The sequence below is a fragment of the Cervus canadensis genome, chromosome 32 (assembly GCF_019320065.1).
Source record: "Cervus canadensis isolate Bull #8, Minnesota chromosome 32, ASM1932006v1, whole genome shotgun sequence".
NCBI lineage: Eukaryota > Metazoa > Chordata > Mammalia > Artiodactyla > Cervidae > Cervus > Cervus canadensis.
In genome coordinates, this window is record NC_057417.1 from 25,436,347 (window position 1) to 25,455,585 (window position 19,239).

A 19,239-nucleotide genomic window follows, 5' to 3' on the forward strand; every position below is an offset into this window, starting at 1 on the left:
AAGGAGATCCAACCAGTCCATCCTAAAGGAGATCAGTCCTGGGTGTTCATTGGAAGGACTGATGCTGAAGCTGAAACTCCAGTACTTTGGCCACCTCATGTGAAGAGTTGACTCATTGGAAAAGACCCTGATGCTGGGAGGGATTGGGGTCAGGAGGAGAAGGGGACAACAGAGGATGAGATGGCTGGATGGCATCACCGACTCGATGGGCATGAGTTTGAGTAAACTCCGGGAGTTGGCGATGGACAGGGAGGCCTGGTGTGCTGCGATTCATGGGGTTGCAGAGTTGGACATGACTGAGCGGCTGAACTGAACTGAACTGAATCCATTTAGCCTACAAAACTGATTGAGATTCTGTGATAAGTCTAAAGTTTGAATAAATCCAATTCTATGTAGTAGAGTCTCTTGGCAATTTTTAGTTTTTTCTTTATAAATATGAACCATCAATAAATAGAATTAATCAGGAATATCCAAAAAAATAAAGTTTACAGAAGGTTTGAAAAAGGCATGAAGTATTCCCTAAACAGCTTTCTTTTCTCCAGACAAAAGAAAAAAACAGATGATAGAAAACCAAGAATTGCGTATTTTTTCTGTGAATATTAATCTCATATCATTTTAGTAACTTTGATGAGAAGAAATAAAGATATATAAATATATATTATCTAAAAACAACTGTGTAATTTGTTAATCTATTGTAATTTTAAGAAATAAGGGTAAATTATGTTTAATGACCAGTTTTTTGTATCTGTCTTTTCATTTAAAAACTGTCCAGGCATCCAAGATCATTTATTAATTAACTGAAACCTTTGTCTAAGGTCTTAAAGTTAGTCACAGTTCTGAAAATTACAACTTGGCTTATACATTAACTCCTGTGATTTGTAGCCTTGTGAGAATTTTATAACATTAATCCCTTCTGTTATTATCATTTTCTTTGAGTGAATATAATTTTATACACATAAATTTTTAATTTTAAACAAGCTATGGAGAGAGTTGTAACTTAAGTAACTCATAAAACCGGTGTAGGCAGTTTAGAAAGTTTAAATACAAGAAATGTAATTGTGTACTTAAACAAAATTGTGTGCTGTCAGTATTTTTATAGGACAAACTAATTTTTAAAGACTGAATCGTGCCCCATACTCTAATTTTATCTTGGAGCTAAAGTCATTTTTCTTTTCTTTCCTTTTTCACTTTTATATTATATTGGAGTATAATGGATTAACAATGTTGTGATAGTTTCAGGCAGACAACAAAGGGACTCAGCCATCCATATACATGGATCCACTCTCCCCCAAATTCCCTTCCCTCCAGCCTGCCACATAACATTGAGCAGAGTTCCCTGTGTTATCCAGTAGGACCTTGTTGATTATCCACTTTAAATTTAACAGTGTATACATTTTGATCCCAAAATCCATGCTTATCCCTTCCTCCCATTCTCCCTCACTGGCAGCCCTAAGTTCATTCTCTGAGTCTATGAATCTGTTTCTGTTCTGTAAATAAGCTCATTTGTATCATTTCTTTTTAGATTCTGCATATAAGGGATGTCATACAATAGTTCCCCTTCTCTGTCTGACTGACTTCACTCAGCATGACATCCCTAGGTCCATCCACGTTGTAAAGCCATTTTTACTTACCTCATAGCTATAGCAGCAAAGGCTTTTATATAGATATACTTTTCCAGGCCTGCAAAAAGAAACACTTTTAAATGTTCTCTCTCTCTCTCTCTCTTTTTTAAATAAGACATTGTTGAGTGCTTATTTGGGCTAGATAATCATAGCGTTCTGACATAACAACTGAATGATTTTTTTTTTTTTTTTAACTCTTTAACCTTTCTTTCCCCAAGACAGGGAGAGAGAGAGCTTTGAGAGGCAGCCGGCTTTAAGCAAACCTGAAATCATCACTCTACAAGGCTAATTATGTTTTCTCTACAAAGAGAGGACAGAAAGTTTAGATGTAGGAAAACAGATTTTTACATACCTGCTCACAGAAGACAGAGGCATGTAGCAGGCTTTGATACAACTTGTACACACTTGACGGTTTCACCAGCCCAAACAATTAAAAAGTCAGCAATTATCAATTCCAAAATACTGAAATGAAGGAGGGGACACCTGGGTTAAGCAGGTTACACAAACAAGACAGAGAATTTCGTCTTGAGGATTTCTTTACTTTTTTTATTCCAAGGTACCTTTCAAATGAATGCTCTCATTCCTGTCAAAAGCTCCCCGAAGTGGCCACTACCTTTATGAACTATTCCTGATGAAATCGTGCCAGTTAACGAGATAAGCATGCAAGGGAGCATGATGGTGAGGACACAGGAGGAAGGCACCCCGGTGTAGACAGAGCGTGTGGGAGAGCTGCTGCTGACCTGCAGGAGGTGGTTGTGTCTCTTCGTGTTTCTGTCGCAGGAAAAGAGCTGGGACACATGTCCCAGGTCACGGCCAAGGTCCTGGGACGGCTGCCAAGCGTGGGTTGCTGGCTTCACACAGGAAAGAATTCAAGGGTGAGCCATAGCAGAGAGCAAGAAAGTCTGTGCAGGGAAGAAATACACTTCATAAACAGAGAGTGAGGTATTTCAGGAGGCAAAAGAGGCCCCAGAGTCTGGGGTTGTCAATTTTTATAGGGGTGGGTAATCACATGGGCTAAGGAGAGACCCCTGTGCCTCAGTGGTAAGGAATCCGCCTGCCAATGCAGGAGATGTGAGTTCGATCCCTGGGTTGGGAAGGCCCCCTGGAGAAGGATATGGCAACCCACTTCAGTATTTTTGCCTGGAAAATCCCATTGACAGAGGAGCCTGGCAGGCTCCAGTCCACGGTGGGGGTTGCAGAGTTGGACACAACCTCATGACTAAACAAAAACAAAAATGAGTTGGAGGAGCCTTCCAGATATTTTAGGGAAGGAGTGGGGATTTTCATGAATTGGGCCATCACCTACTTTTTGGTGTTTATGGTTAAGGTGGCTGGGGTGTTTTGCAATGAGTGTATACTGAGTCTTAAGGTCAAGTGGAAGTTGAGTCTGCTCTTGGACCTAGTTGGTTCTAATCAGGTTATGCAGTGTCCTTGGGTGATGTCATTCTTTTAAATGTTGTGCCCTGCCCCCTTCCTGTCTCAGTTCTGGGTCCTAGCTGACGGTCAGTTTTCACCCAACCAGTATCAGGGAGCAGGCAAAACCTCCTGACTCTAAGGCAGACAAAGATAAAGTTCTCAGGAACCCTGACTCAGGAAACAACCATATAAGGTTTTATAATGATGACCCAAGTCAAAGTTTGTCTCACTAAAAAGAAGCCAGTTTCAGGAGACACAATGAACTCCCCTGGGCCTGACTTAAGGACAGATTTATCAGACCTAGTCCCATATCCTATCTGCGATGCTCCATCTTATTTGACAACTTGGTTAGGCTATAATTCAGTTAATCTGGGGCTTCTCAGGTGGCTCAGACAGGAAAGAAAGTGAAAGTGTTAGTCTCTCAGACGTGAACACTTTACAACTGTGCCACCAGGGAAGCCCTAGACAGTAAAGAATCTGCCTGCAATGCAGGAGATGCGGATTCGATCCCTGGACTGGGAAGATCCCCTGGAAAAGGGAATGGCTAACACCCTGCCCCCACCCCCACCCCCCACCCCCCCCAGTATTCTTGCCTGGAGAATTCCATGGACAGAGGAGTCTGGCAGGATACAGTCCATCGGGTGGCAAAGAGTTGGACACTTTCACTATCATTACTTCAGTTAGTCAGTCTAAGGCTAAACTAGATACTGCGTGAAGATGTTTTGTAGACATGATTAAAGTCTATAATCAGTTATAAATTATAAATCTATAATCTTGTTTTCAGTACAAGAGATTATCCTATATAATCTAAGTGGGCCTGATTTAAGCTGTTGGAAGGTCTTAAAAGCAGAGAGGTTTCCTTGAGGAAGAACTTCTGCCTGTGGACAGGTTTCAGCACGGCCTCCCGGGATTCAGCGCTCCTGATGTACTCTGGATTTGGGTCTTGCCTACCCAGCCTCATGATTGCATAAACCAGTTCCTTGCAAGAAACCTCTTAATATAGAAAGTTCCTACTCATTCTGTTCCTCCTCCAGTTGAACCCTCACAGATACATCTCCCTACAGATGTTTCCTGTTATAGACAAAGAACACTCAAGACCATAGACAAGCAGAGAGACCACAGGAGCAGGTATTAGAAGATTAGAAAGCAATTTCACCAAAGAACACTGTAGAGCTGATCAGATTTTTTTTTTTTTTAAAGGTTGGAAGGGAACATATTCCCAGGAAAGCAAGATAAATCTAATGGTGAAATATTTAACAAAATATTGGAGCTCAGGTTAGCACAGACTTATCTTTCAGTCACAGGCAGGGGGCATCTCAAACAGGTAAACACAGAGGGTCTCAGGTGTGAACACCAGGACTGGGCTCTGGGTTTCTGCCCAGGACATTGAGGTTTTCAGCTGAATCTTGGTGGCACATCCCCCTCAGCAATGCCTTCTAGCCAAGCACCATAGAAATACAGCTGTAATGGACTAAGTTGGGTTTATCACTCACTGCAGCCAGGAGAACCATTTGGGAAGCGTTAGGCATCTCAGTAAAAGGCTGTTTAAAAGGGACTTCCCTGGTGACTCCATGGTAAAGAATCTGCCTGCCAGTGCAGAAGACACAGGTTCAATCCCTGATCCAGGAAGAACCCACATGCTGAGGAGCAACTAAGCCAATGTGCCTCCACTATTGAGCCTGTGCTTTAGAGTCCAGAAGCTGAGACTACTGAAGCCCACACACCCTAAAGCCCATGCTCCCTAACAAGAGAAGCTACTGCAACAAGAAGCCCGAACACCACAACGGCAAAGTAGCTCCTGCTCACAGCAACTAGAGGAAAGCCTGTGCAGCAACAAAAGCCCAGCACAGCCAAAAATAAATAAATAAAAGGATAAATAAGATCATTTTAAAATGGATGTTAAAAAAGATTGATCATCGGATTGATGGAGGAGCCTGGTAGGCTGCAGTCCATGGGGTCGCAAAGAGTCAGACACAACTGAGTGACTTCCCTTTCTTTCTTTCTTAGATAATTGGGGAGGACTATTCCAAGTGGAACTTACTGTGGATTAAATGGTGTTAGGAAATGGGGCAAGTCTATGATTGGTTATCTTAACAAATCTTATCTGGAAGGAGAGGAGACTGTGTTTAAATGTGTAATTGGTAGAGAATCAACAGTCACTCACACTAACTGGGAGAAGGTGATATTTGGTACTTTTGTGGTTTCCACAATAACTTTCACTATAGACTGTGACTGCTCCCCCTAAATTGTGAAACCTCTGTGTGATGGTATTAGGAGTGGCGCCTTTGGGAGGTGGGGTTCCCTGGTGGTTCAGTGGTAAAGAATCCGCCTGCAATGCAGGAGACACAGGAGATGCCTGTTTGATCCCTGAGTGGGGAAAATCCCCTGGAGGAGGAAATGGCAACCCACTCCAGTATTCCTGCCTGGAGATCCCATGGATAGCGGAGCCTGGAGGGCTACAGTCCATGGGGTCAAAAAGAGTTCGACATGACTGAGCACGAACATGCAGAATGTACACTAGGTCATGAGGGTGGGACCCTTATGAATGAGATTTGTGCCCTTATGAAAGAGACCCCAGAGGGCTCCCTTGCCTCTCTGCCGTATGAGGCCACAAGAAAAATATGCTATCCAGGAACAAAGAAGCGGGGTCTCACCAGACACCAAATCTGACAGTCCCTTGGTCTTGAACTTTCCAGACTCCAAAACTGTGAGAATTAAATGTTTGCTGCTCAAGCCACCTGGACTATGGTATTTTTGTCACAGCAGCCTGAGTTATGACATTTTTTATTTTTTCTGTGCTTATAAAAGATTCTGAAATGGTTTTGTTTCCCCGTTTTTGTTTTGTCTCACAACATAGCATAGTCACAGACTGTGTATCATTGTCACAGTACAGAGCATCAGACCCGCGGTCTGATGTTGTTGTCAGTGAGATCGTTGCTACCCAAAAAGCAAGCAGCACGGCCTGGCTATGAGTACCAGGCCCATCCTGGCTGTCAGAAGCTGCTCTTCTCATTCTGGGTCTATACGTTGAAACGGATTTTCATTTTCTGTAGTCCGGGAATTTTTTTTTTTTAATGTAGAATGAACTACAAACTGTATAATTATTATATCCGATTTATCAGAACAAGAGAAATACATAACATAGTGTGACCATTACTAAACATAAATATTTATTTATTTTTGGCTGTACTGGGTCTTCATTGCTGTGCATGGGCTTTCTCTAGTTGTGATGAGCTGGGAGTTGCTCTTCATTGTAGTGCATGGGCTAACCACTGCAGTGGCTTCTCTTGTCATGGAGCATGGGTTCAGTAGTTGCAGCACTCAGATTAAGTTGCCCCATAGATGTGGGATATTTCTGGAATATGGAGCGAACTTATGTTCCCTGTGCTGGCAGGTGGATTCTTAACCACTAGGCAACCAGGGGAGCCCTTAAACATAACCATTTTATTAGAAGTTACTTCTACTGATAAGTAGAAGGAAAGTTTTTGTGTAGATCACTCATTTATGAATAAATATTACTTATTTCTTAAATGAAAATAGTTGGTATCAATTGTATTCCCATTTTGAATTTTATTTATTTAAGTGCTGAGACAACTCACGTCCTTAAACGAGTTGATGGGAACAGAATTTGAAAACAAAACAGAAAATGACATGAATTTTTGGGGGTTACCTGCAAAAGGTTCCTTTTGATTTGCCACTAAAAATTAGTTTTAATGATCTGCCTGTTTGCAGTCCCAGAGTCCTCAAATTGGAAGCAGAGAATCAGAAACTACCTGACTTGCAAGAGGATTTGTTTTGCAGTTATTAGAGATCACCAGAGAAGGCAATGGCACCCCACTCCAGTACTCTTGCCTGGAAAATCCCATGGATGGAGGAGCCTGGTGGGCTGCAGTCCATGGGGTCTCGAAGATTCTGACAAGACTGAGCGACTTCACTTTCACTTTTCACTTTCATGCGCTGGAGAAGGAAATGGCAACCCACTCCAGTGTTCTTGCCTGGAGAATCCCAGGGACGGGGGAGCCTGGTGGGCTGCCATCTATGGCGTCGCACAGAGTTGGACATGACTGAAGTCACTTAGCAGCAGAGATCACGGTTCCCCAACCCCAAGAGCAGCATTTTAAATTCTTCTTTGTTCAACACCTCAGAAGTTCTGCCTTGTTTATGTTTTTTTAAAGAGTATGAGTGGCAATGGGTGAGAAATATGTCTTTTGTCAAATGTGAGAAAGGTGATTGTTGAAAGTAGGGACTGAGAATCCAAGTCACTTCAACTGGAGGTGAATTCTCAGTTAAAAGAGTTTTAGCAAAGACTCTAAATACCCAACGAGAATCTGGAAATTGGTTTTCTAAAGCTGAATATCTCTGGTATTCTCAGAATCCTTCGCACTTTGAAGACTCACCATGTGATCTGCAGATCGCTTTCTGAGAAGAGCTGGTGCATCTATACAATAGGATCATTATGGATTGAAATGGTTTTGTTTATGGTTTAGTAGTATTACCCTTAAGGTTCCTATGGTGCCTAAAACAGTGATTGCACGCAGGAATTTCTCTGCATTAGCAGCTGTAGTGGAAGAATCCATTGTATTGCTTTAGGTGAGAAGACATAATTACAAATGGCAGCCATCCTGTGCCATGGAGCCTCGCTCCCTGACATAGTTCCTGCCAATGAGGAAGTAGTCAATCATTACTTATGATTTTTTTTTAAATTTTGTATGTTGAGTCTTAGTTGCTGCATGCAGAATCTTCACTGTGTCACGTGGCTCTTTCGTTTTGGGGCACAGACTCTCTAGAGATGGCTTGTGGGGCCCAGAGCACGCAGGCTTCAGTAGTTGCAACACATGGATTTAGTTGCCTTCAGCAGCGGGGGATCTTAGTTCCATGACCAGAGATGGAACCCACATAGCCTGCATTGCAAGGTAGATTCCTAACCACTGGACCACCAGGAAAGTCCCACCTATTCTCTTAAGTCTTTATTGAATTTGTTACAATATTGCTTCTGTTTTATGTTTTTGTTTTTGGCTATGAAGCATGTGGGATGTTAGCTCCCCAATCAGGGATCAAACCTACACCCCTTGTCTTGGAAAAGTGAAAAAAGAAAGTGCTAGTCTCTCAGTTGTGTCTGATTCTTTGTGACCCCATAGACTGTAGCCCACCAGATTCCTCTGTCCATGGAATTCTCCAGGCAAGAAAACTGGAGTGGGTAAGGTGAAGTCTTAACCACTGGACTGCCAGGGAAATCCCAGTCCTACCTATTGATGGATTAATATCAATTATCATTTATGAAATACCTCTGGGGCCTGGTACTTAATATGTGTGCATGGGTGTACACACACACAATATGATGGCTCTACAACTTATATATCGTTTTCTCCTTTTTATAAATGAGCAGTTCAGCACAGTTATGTAACTTTCCCAAGTCATAGAACTAATACATGGTGTGTAAACATTCTAATCTAGTTCCAAAGCACCTGTTGTTTTCATCACAACACATTGCCTCTGAGTCACACCTGAACTCATGTCCTGCTTACCCTGGGAAACAGGAATAATATCTTTTTTAAAAAGGTGCACCTCTGTTTTCTTATACGTAGAAGGAGGAAGAGCAGGCCTGTCTTGTACTTGTGAGATAAAATATATAAAATACCAACCGGGTGCATGGAACACTTTTAGAGATTTAATAAATGTCACCTCCCTGTCTCGTTTGAAAGGAAAGAAATAAAAATAAGTCTATAGAAACCAAAATGGGTACATTTGGCTTTTGACTTGATCTGGTGATCTTTTTGGTGAAAGAAAGCATGACGCAATTGCCCAAGTCTCAAACCATCCAGACCAGATACCTGGCTATTTTGAAAGTCCTTCTTAATTCAAGCCCACTTGGAAACAATTCAGGAAGATAGATTCAGTCTGAACTGCAAAGATTAGAAACACTCCACAATTTTCTATCATTTTGAGAAGCAGAACACAACCTGAAAATGGGATATAATTGGTGCACAGGAGCATCTCTGAGCTGCCTATTTTATTCTCATTTCCTCAGGAGCTATTCATATTTGATCTCTCGGTGTGCACATGGGAATTAGAGGTCCTCACAGTCTGTCTTTGAAATAGGCAGAGAGGAGCAGCCTGGATGACATGCACACTGTTGAACGACATCAAACCAATAATCTCATCTTTGCCAGGAAACAGTCCCAGTCCTTTTTAAGGCAGAAGATATTCTGTAACAGGAAGACAAAAATGTCGCCAAACCTTTGAAGGATGTCTTACCTATAGATTCAGCCATGGGATTCTCAAGAGTCTGTCTACTTTTATTGACTTCTGGTATACATTTTGCAATGAGGTAGGCTTCAAACTTTGTATGCCAAAGTTTTATGTATGCCAAACTTGTAAAACAGACCTTGAACTGAAAGCAAACACAGAGCCGGAGAGGCAGTTGGCATTTGAGAGGCAAGTGGGCATTTCATAACAGTCTGGACATCAGGAGGGTGTGGGCAGGCCTTTTTCCTTTTCCCTTCCTGCCAAAGTGTTGAATGGCTGTTAGGAGAATGGGTAAAAGGACTGGGACCATCTAAATGTTCCCTCTGTTAGCTCAGCCACACCTTCAAGGGTTAAAGGGGTAGCCATGGTGATAGGGGAGAGACATTGAGTTGGCCAAAAAGTTCCTTTGGGTTCTTCCATATGGTGTTACAGAAAAACCTGAACAAACTTTTTGGCCAATCTAAAAGAGTAGCTATTTCACCTTCCAGACTTGACTGGTGTTCAATTCAAAGTCCCTCTTTGGTTGCTTGCCTATGGTCCCTGAGATGCATTCCAAGAGGGCAAGTTATTGCGAATGACGTGTCATGAGCAGCACAAGGCATCTTGCTAAGTCTAAAATTATCCTAAGATAAAAAGTCAAAGCTAAATTACAGCAGGAAGGCCATGCTGGCAATTTTTCTGCATTGATTCTCAACACTTGAGTTGCTCTTGTCCTAAGAATGAAGGCATGTCCCTTGAAAGAGTAAGAAGTTCCTACCTTTGCCTGGCAGTTAGAGTTTTCCACATGTTTTCACGATTTTCCCATCAACTGTGTGAGCGATAGATAGGGAGTAAGAGTGATTTTTTAGATCAAGAAACAGATGTTTGTGGAAAATAAATGGCATGGATTAATCACCAGGCTTTCTGATTTCAAGACCAGTGCTCTTCCTACGCCAGGTGACTTGCCGGTATTGCTATTTATCTGTGCTTTGTAAACATTAAGGAATTGCCATCTTGGATTTGAAATCCGGCTCTCACTCTTTTTTCTCTAAATACATACCAAAGCATCTGCCTTTCACCTTGGTTAGGCATGCCACAGTTCCAACAGACCCACCTACAGAGTTCCCCTCCTAACTTTGCAGTCTTTAGAAAGGGTGCGGGTAGAAACCTTCTCTTATTCTCATATCACATTTTAAAGAACTTGCAAAGTTCTGCAAGTCTGCCTGATTTGCATGTATCTAAAAAGCTGTGGTTTACCCTTTCAGCTCTTCTTGATCATCCAACACAGCCGCAGCATGACAGGGTCGATTCAAGTTTTGAATTTATGGATGATTCAGGGTTTCCAAGTTTCAAAAGGCACCTTTGATGATGGCAATATTGTGGGCAGGGGATGTGGGCAGTGGGAGAGATAAGAGTTTCTGTGGGCTGGAGCTCAAACAGTCCTGTTCATGCCCATGTTTTGATGTGGTAACTTCACTTGCTGCTGCATCTACATCTCATTTGGGGCTGCAGGAGTCTATAGGCAGCCTGGGTGAAATTTTTTTTTTTAATGCATTCTATGGTGCTAAAGGACCCTTTCTTCCCTTTCTCAGACACACCCTAGTGATGGAGGAGACCAGAGCCTGAATTAGCCTGCTGGGGCTGCCATATCAAAGTACCACGGACTGCTATGGTTTTCTCACAGTTTTGGAGCTTGAAGTTCAAAATCAGGGCAGGGTGCTGGTGGGATTGGTTTCTTGTCTCTTCTGATGCTTCTCTCCTTGCCTTGTAGACAGCTGTCTTCCCCTGTGTTTTCATATCACCTTCCCTCTCTATGTGTCTGCACCCAAGTTTCCTCTTCTTATAAGGATGCCAGTCACATTGGATTCAAATGCACCCTAATGACCTCATCTTAACTTAATTTACTCTTTAAAGACTATCTCAAATATAGTTATATTCTGGGCTACTTGGGGTTAGGACTTCAATGTATGAATGTTTGGGGTCACCATTCAGCCCATTGCTGCAGCCTTGTTACAAGCAAGAATGCAGTCAATCAAATACATTGAGGAAGGCTCTATACACTTCATGGTGGCCATTGGCATTCTTCAGTCTTGGTTTAGTTCTTCATTACACCCTGGGGGCCTGGAAGTGAGGGGGAATTCTGCTTGCATTTGCTACAACCACACCCAGGCTCCACCATAATAAAGGTGCCCATATGGGGTGATCTTGGTGCCATGGGATACCCCAGAACATTCACCTCTTTTCACTCCTATGCTCTGTCATCTCCCTTTTACATAGTGCTGTGGAGGGAAATTGCTGTCTCCCAATGATATAAGGCCCCCATCTGCAGGAAATGTTTTCTCACTCTGTTTCCTTGTAATGCATCTAATGCTCCATTTCAGTATTCAACTCATGCTGTCATTTCCTAGAGTTCACTTTTTTTCAAGAAAGTCAACATAGATTTTCTAGGTCTTGGATCAAAGGACAATAAGGAGGGGCTGTTACATTATTACTCAGGTATTGTGAGGCCAGTAAATCAGGAGATGCTTTCCAATGAAAAGATAATTTGCTACTCACAGTTCCCAAGAGGAACGGGAATGCCACATTATACAGGGCCAAATGAGGCATCAGCGCTAGACTAGGGGCCGAGTGAACAAGGGGAAAATGGGGGCAAGAATGTTTATTGTGGTTTCTGAAGGTAGAAACAGGTGAGTCAGGGTGAGGAGGCTTACGGTTGGCTAGTTTAAATCATTTCAGCAGGCTCTGAGGTGCAGTGACTATCCTAGGTTGTCTAATACCCGGCCCTGGGTGATTAGGGGAGGGGACTCAGTTCAGTTTAGTTGCCCAGTCATGTCTGACTCTCTGCAACCCCAAGGACTGCAGCACGCCAGGCTTCCCTGTCTATCACTAACTCCTGGAGCTTGCTCAAACGCATGTCCATCGAGTCGGTGATGCCATCCAACCATCTCATCCTCTGTCATCCGCTTCTCCTCCTGCCTTCAATCTTTCCCCAGCATCAGGGTCTTTTCCAGTGAGTCAGTTCTTCACATCAGGGGGCCAAAGTATTGGAGTTTCAGCTTCAGCGTCAGGGAGGGGGCTATTTGCCTGGAATTCAAGAGCCCAATATAGGAGAAGGTTGGGTGTGGGCTTTGGATTAGTTGGGTTGCATGTAAAAGATGCACTTGTAGGAAAGTCCTTTTCTCTCTAAGAATTGGCTAGTCCTGGGAGGGGCAGTCTTCCCAAGGTCAGTATGACCCCAGAGGCTAAATATCCATCTGGATATATTGATGCTGCAGTGGTGGCCATGCAGTTGTTTACTGTTCATTCATAAATATCCGTGAACATTTACTATATTCTGGGTAGTAGACCCAGAGAATACAGTGATGAGCCAAACACACATGGCCCCCATCTGGGGCTCAGAATGCTTTCGCCACAGTGCCCTGGTCTTTTGTTGTTGTTGTTGTTAATATTTATGGACTGTGTAGTGGGGTTGCAAAGAGTCAGACACAGCTGAGTGACTTTCACTTCACTTTAATATTTTAATTAATTAATTAACTTGCCTGTACCAGGTCTTAGTTGTGGCATGCAGGATCTTAAATCTTGTTGTTGTATGTGAACTATTTTTTAGTTGCGGCATGTGTCATCTAGTTTCCTGACCAGGGATTGAACCCAGGCCGCCTGCACTGCAAGCACAGAGTCTTAACCACTGGGCCACCAAGGAAGTCCCCAGAAATCTTATTTGCAACTCACAGACAGAGAGCTGCCTAGCATCCTCAATTACCACCAGCTTGCAGATGACTACTCTTGGTACCCTAGGACCATCACCTGTAGAAAGCCAGATGCTTATTCCATGTAGCTGGACCAGAGCTGAAGCCAGAGCAATGTTCTGCCCATCATTGCTCTTAGATACCTATCCTGAACCAGTCACCATACTGCATGGTCTTTAATGCCTCCCAACAACACTGGAAATAAGACTAAAATCCCGTTTCATGGTTAAAGTGTTGATTCCAGAATGGGTGAGCAAGTGGCCAAAGTAATCCAAACCCAGCTCCACCTGACTCTAAAGTCAGTGCTCTTTCTAAATCATCAGGCATCTGGAGTCAGGTTCTCAATACAAATGGAAGATGAGTCTGAATCATTACTCTGATTAAATCACTCTATTTACTAATAGGTGTTACATCTATTTCAAGATGTGTAGACACATGCTTCTTAGTAACATTTTGACTCACGGTTAATTAAATGATATGGATACAGCCCAAAGATTAGGGTATAATTTCCAGTTTTTTAAATTTTAATGAACAAATAACAACTATTCTTTATTTATCTAGCTTAAAATGTTAATGAATAGCTCCCCTTCTAATTGCCAAGCTGAGTATTTAAGGGAACCTGACACTTCATAAATATCAAACTGTGAGGTTTTCGTGTGTTGGTTTTCTATAAACATTGGAATTGAGTAATTACCATCCCTGCTATTCATTAAAATTCAAAATTAGATAAACAATAAGCAGGAATGTTTTTGTTCATTATTATTAATATCAAGTACTTTGTTTATAATATCCCCCACTTCTTTCCATGGTTTCTTTTGTGTTCTGTCCTTCTCTTTTGAGCACCAAAAAAAAAAAAAAAAGTCCATAGAGTGGCAAATTCTTTCTCTGATTTTCTTTTGGCTCGTTTTTATTTTTCCGAATCACCGTTTTATTTGGAAGGAACTGTGACGTCAGAGAAGAGTCCCCGGATTAGGGTTGCTGCTGTTTAGTTGCTAAGTCCTGTCTAACTCTTTTGTGACCCTGTGGACTATTAGCCTGCCGGGCTTACTCCATCTGTCCATGGGATTTTTCAGGCAAGAACACTGAAGCAGGTTTCCATTTCCTTTTCCAGGGGATCTTCCTGCCCTACAGAATGAACCTGTGTCTCCTGCACTGGCAGGCAGATTCTTTATCACTGAGCCAGCAGGGAGACCCCTGGCTTAGGGTTGTAAGACTCTTAGTTCTGGTCTCAACCTTGTAACTAACTTGCAATAGGCTCCCCATGGTATGTCACTTATGCCACTGGACTTGGGCTTCCTCATCTTCAAGACAGGGAATGTGCACTAGATGATCATTTATTCATTCATTTTTTTCCCTTGAGACAAATATTTTTGTGTATACATGTGCCAGGATTATGCTAGATACTGAAGTTTTCAAGATGAACAAGATATGATTAAAGTTTCTGCCCTTATAAAGTTTTGTCAAATAACCATGCTAACCATCATAAGGTCACAATTATGATTATTGCTACAAAGGGGATTATATAGTCTGTGAACCATTGTAATGGTGGCTTGGACACAGAATTCAGGGGAAGCTGCCCCGGAAGAAGGGATGCTTATTCGGATATCTCAAGGATGCATGGAAAAGAAGACAATCCCAAGAGTTGGGAAGAGCTTGGGCAAAGGCCCTGTGGCATGAGAGGCCAAAAGTTCCACCTACATGAGGAGGAGAGAGGGAGACAATGAGGCTGTGAGATGAGGCTGGAGGGGTAGCTGGGGCCGCATCAGACAGGTCATGGAAAGGAGTCTTCTCCACCCTAAAAGCAGTAATGGTATCCATCAGCATAAACTGGGTTGGCCAAAAAGTTCGTTAGGATTTTTCTGTAAAATGGTACCAAAAATCCAAACAAACCTTTTCGCCAACCCGATATTTTAATCACATTTCCTTTGAAAGAGGTCTTGTTAGATGGAGATTAGAGCCCTTTAGTCTTGCTGTCTCTCTTCCTTTTCCCGGATCTTCAGAGCCTGCCACACTCTCTTAGGGGTGTAGGTTCTAAGGACAGTTTGTAAGTATATTGGCAGGTACCAGGTCACAGGTGGGTGATGGTGGGCAGACCCGAGGGTTGAGATCTTCATGCTTTTTGCCTTGCTTCCTGCCATGTTTCCTCTGCTGCTTTGCAGGCAGGAAAACTTGGAGAGACACAGCTCTGCACAATCAGGGAATTATCATGGTGCCCTCTTCATAAAACGACTTCATAAGCTTCAACAGCAATCCTTCATGTCTGTAATTTCACATCCAGTAATCTGATTCGCCCAGAAATCGATGAAGGCTCAAAGAACACACAATTTCTTCCTTTGGTGTATTACAATCTACAATTCATATTTCAAGTACTTTGCTTGATGTAATCTATGTGTAATTTTTATTTATTTCTTACAAGGAAAGAGAGAGGGGGAACTGAGACTGTATCCTGGCAGTCTCCCTGGGGGAAATAGTCCTTCTGTCTGGAAACAGGTTGTGTCATGAGTCTTCATCACCAGCCTTTGACCACAGAGGCTGCTTTTCATACCGTGGGCAGAGGGGTGATGGTTCAAAGGGAGACTTGAGGGCTGGCTCCATTCCAGCACCTGTTTAGAAGCTGATTATAGAAAACTCCCCAGGCTCAAATGTTACTGCGTGCATGCTCAGTTGGTCGGTCGTGTCCGATTCTTTGTGACCCCATGGACTGTAGCCTGCTAGGCTTCTCTGTCCACACAATTTTTCAGGCAGGAAGACTGGAGTGGGCGGCCATTTCCTCCTCCAGGGTATCTCCCCAATCCAGGGATTGAACCCATGTCTCCTGCGTCCCCTGCATTGTGAGTGAATTCTTTACCACCAGTGCCACCACATGTTACTGCAGTTGGTTGGAAAACTGAGAACATCTTTAAGGTGATGCATCTCTGCAGGAAACTCAGCTGAGCTGGGAGGAAACATGGTATCAGAGTGGTCCCCAGATAGCAGAATGTCCTGGAAGCTTTTTAAGAATGCAGATGCCCAAGCCTCATTTCTGTGGATCTGCTTTGGTGGGTTGGGAGTGAGGTTCAGGGAACCAATATTTTTAATAAGCTTCCCCAGGAGAGTTTTATGACCGGTACTTGGTATTATCACTGTCTTTTTTTAAACCTGGGTCGGCCAGTATAAAGCAGCAGCAAGTGACCGTTTTGACCTTGAGGGTGTAAGGTTTGCACATGTGTGCAGGAGTGAAATGGCAGTGGGCACTCAGTACTTGCCACAGTGGCCTTTCCAGGCAGGCTAACCAAAGACAGACATGTTTGCAATTTCTGAGGAATTTGTGGGGTGGGAGGGGAGTTTGCACTCATGAGGTCTTGAGCACAACGGGTTGTCCTCAGGCATGCCAGGCATGGGCTGAGTGAGGATCACAGGCAATCAGACACAGCCTGCTCACCAGGCAGCTGCAACCCACTTTTTCACTTCTTAGACTGGCTTTGCGGGGGCTTCCCAGGTGGCACTAGTGGCAAAAGAAGCCGCCTGCCAATGCAGGAGACTTAAAGAGATTTGGGTTGATCCCTGGGTCAGGAAGATCCCCTGGAGGAGGGCATGACAACCCACCCCAGTATTCTTGCCTGGAGAGTCCCATGGACAGAGGAGCCTGGCGGGCTACAATCCATGTGGTCACACAGAATCAGACACGACTGAAGTGATAGCACGCACACAGACCAGCTTTATGTGGTTTTAGGAGGCTCTTGCAGGCTCTTCTCTGCAGGCAGCTGGGAAAGCAGTGGGATCAGCCAGAGGGTGTTGCTGAGATTCTCCTTGGGGACCATATGTATGCCCAGAGACCCTCTCTCTCTTTCAAGCTGGTACCCACCCTCCCCTCCAAAGTCCCCTGCAACTGGCAGAATGGTAAAGCAGAAAATGCCTTGTTTTTACTGTGGCTGCAATATCTGGAAAGGCTTTTATATAAATAACCATAAGTAGCTTAGTACTTTTCCAGAGAGATAGCATACCCAGGACAGAGAACGATTTCCTCCGACTTGAAATTACAGCATATTTTCCATCTGTCTCTTTCCCTCAACACCTGGCCTCCTGTTTAGTTGATGCTGGGCACTTGTTAGGTGAATGGAACTGAACTGAAATTGGGATTTCTAGGAGAGTTAGATATTTTATGCCCAGGAGCTGGTTGGAGCCAGATGTGTTTGGGTGATGATCTTGACCCTGACTCTACGGCGTGACCCTCCCGTGACCAGTCCAGCTGTGTCCCTCTGTACCCCCTGCTCACGCCCTGCCTTTCTGTTGCAGCATCAGCCATCAGGCTCTTTCCCTGAGATGCTGGTCACAATCTCCACCCCCGGGGGTCTGCTCGGGACTCAAGCCTCCTCTCCACCCAGCCCTTCACTGAAATGTATCTGGGCCTGAGTCCCTTGGCTTTTCCTTACCATTCCCCACCTCCCTGCACCTCCCCCCCCACCTGACCCCCAAGTCAAATGAGAAAACAAGCCAAGCAAGAAGATCCCAGGCCTCTTCCATTGAATCTTTGGAGGAGGCAGGCAAAGCAATGTTCAGGAGCCCATAGATGGGTAAAATATACATTTGGAAAAGGGTAGGGGAGGAGTTTCATCAACTCCCTCCATTCCAGCTAACTGTTGCTGTGCAGTTAAACCATGCCAAATTCAGTGGCCTAAAATCACAAGTTTTTATTAGGCTTACAGGTTCTGTGGTTCAGAAATATGGACCAATTCCTTCAGGGTGGCTTGTTTCTGCTCCATGACATCTGGGACCTCAACTGAGAAGTTTCCAGTGGCTGAGGGTGAGTCCAGTGGGCTGGGGCTGGAATCATCTGGATGCGTCTGCATTGAAGTGGCTGGGAGAGGAAGACTTAGAAGCTGAGTGCAGCTGAGCTCAGGGTATCCACCAGAGCATCTCGCTATGGCCTCTCTGTGTGGCTTGGGCTTCCTCATGACATGGCGGCCTCATGGTGGCCAGGCTGCTTACATGGAGCCTAGGAGTTCTAAGAGAAAGCCAAGGGCATCTGAAGACCACAGAAGATCACTTTTGCCAAAGCCTCTTCATCAAAGCAGTCATAAAGGTGTCTAGATTCAAAATGTGAGGACACAGACCCCCCCCCCCACTTCAATAGGAGGAGTGTCATATAATCTGTGTGTTAGAATAATTTGTGCTTTAGAACCTCCACTCCCTTATAGTTTTTTTTTTCAATTTATTTAAATTGCTGCGCACAAACTTTTTTTAACTTGCAATGAGCGGGAGCTACTCTTTGTTGAGGTTCTCAGGCTTCTCACTGTGGCTGTTTCTCTAGCTGTGGAGAACGGGCTCTAGACCATGGGCTCGGTAGTTGTGGCACATGGGCTTCGTTGCTCACCCGCATATGGGATCTTCCAGGACCAGGGATCAAACCCATGTCCCCTGCATTGGCGGGTGGATTCTGAACCACTGGACCACCAGGGAAGTCCCATCCCACAAGTCTTTTGTTGGGAAGCTGTCCAGTGGAGGGGAGTGGTGGCTCAAGGAACATCAGACCAAGGCTCCTTATGACCCTTATGTTCCCTTCTCAGCGCCTCCCTGGGAGCCCTCCATGGTAGCACACAAGAAATGTGCTGCCAGATTTCAAGGGGAGATACAGAGTTTGGACCGCAAATCCCACCCTGAGATATTTCTACTTGGGTCTCTCCTTGGCAATGAGGCTCCTGCAGGGGAAGCCTGGAGAAAAGTGCTGTCCTGGGAGGATCAGAAGGGTGGCAGCAAGCTGGATGGAGGGAGGAGGGGCTGCTGTGGGCAGGAAGATGGATGAGATGACCACACGAAGGCTCAGAGCCTTCACAGTTGGACCTGTGTCCACAGAGCCGAGAGCAGGACCGTATCTCAAAGGCCAAAGAACGAGATGTGGGACAGACAGCCGTTTTCAAGAAACAGATCATCTGGTCAATCGGTCCTGCAGCCAGACTCCAGGGTGAGGTCAATAAGGATGTGTAGCATCCTCAGTCCACCCCACGGAATGACTTTGAGTGACAGCCGCAGCATCTCAGCCCCATAGAGATGCCATCAAAACCCAGCCAGCTGTTCCAAAGCTCTTCTTGCTAATGAGCCCCAAGTGCAGGGGTCCTGGCCCCTCCACCTCCATTGTCCTTATGAATTTTTAAACATACAGAAAGCATGTTGTTTGTGATTACACTAGACCTTCCAAAGGCAGCCTGAACATAAATTCTGAGATGAACAGCCGAGGGCTGGAAGCCTGCCTC

The 19,239-nt window shown here is 44.2% G+C and overlaps 2 long non-coding RNA genes across 3 annotated transcripts in view; one reads left to right on the top strand and one right to left on the bottom strand.

Annotated features, from left to right (window-relative positions):
- The window catches only part of LOC122433104, a 481,223-nt gene that overhangs the window by 440,444 nt on the left and 21,540 nt on the right, over positions 1–19,239 (top strand). The window lies entirely within an intron of this gene.
- Positions 1–19,239, bottom strand: part of LOC122433105 — a 46,417-nt gene that overhangs the window by 10,633 nt on the left and 16,545 nt on the right. Inside the window, exons 2-3 of the long non-coding RNA XR_006267030.1 lie at positions 2,363–2,524; positions 1,975–2,084 (exon numbers count right to left, since the gene is read on the bottom strand). This is a non-coding gene — a long non-coding RNA (uncharacterized LOC122433105). The remainder of the gene's footprint in view (positions 1–1,974; positions 2,085–2,362; positions 2,525–19,239) is intronic.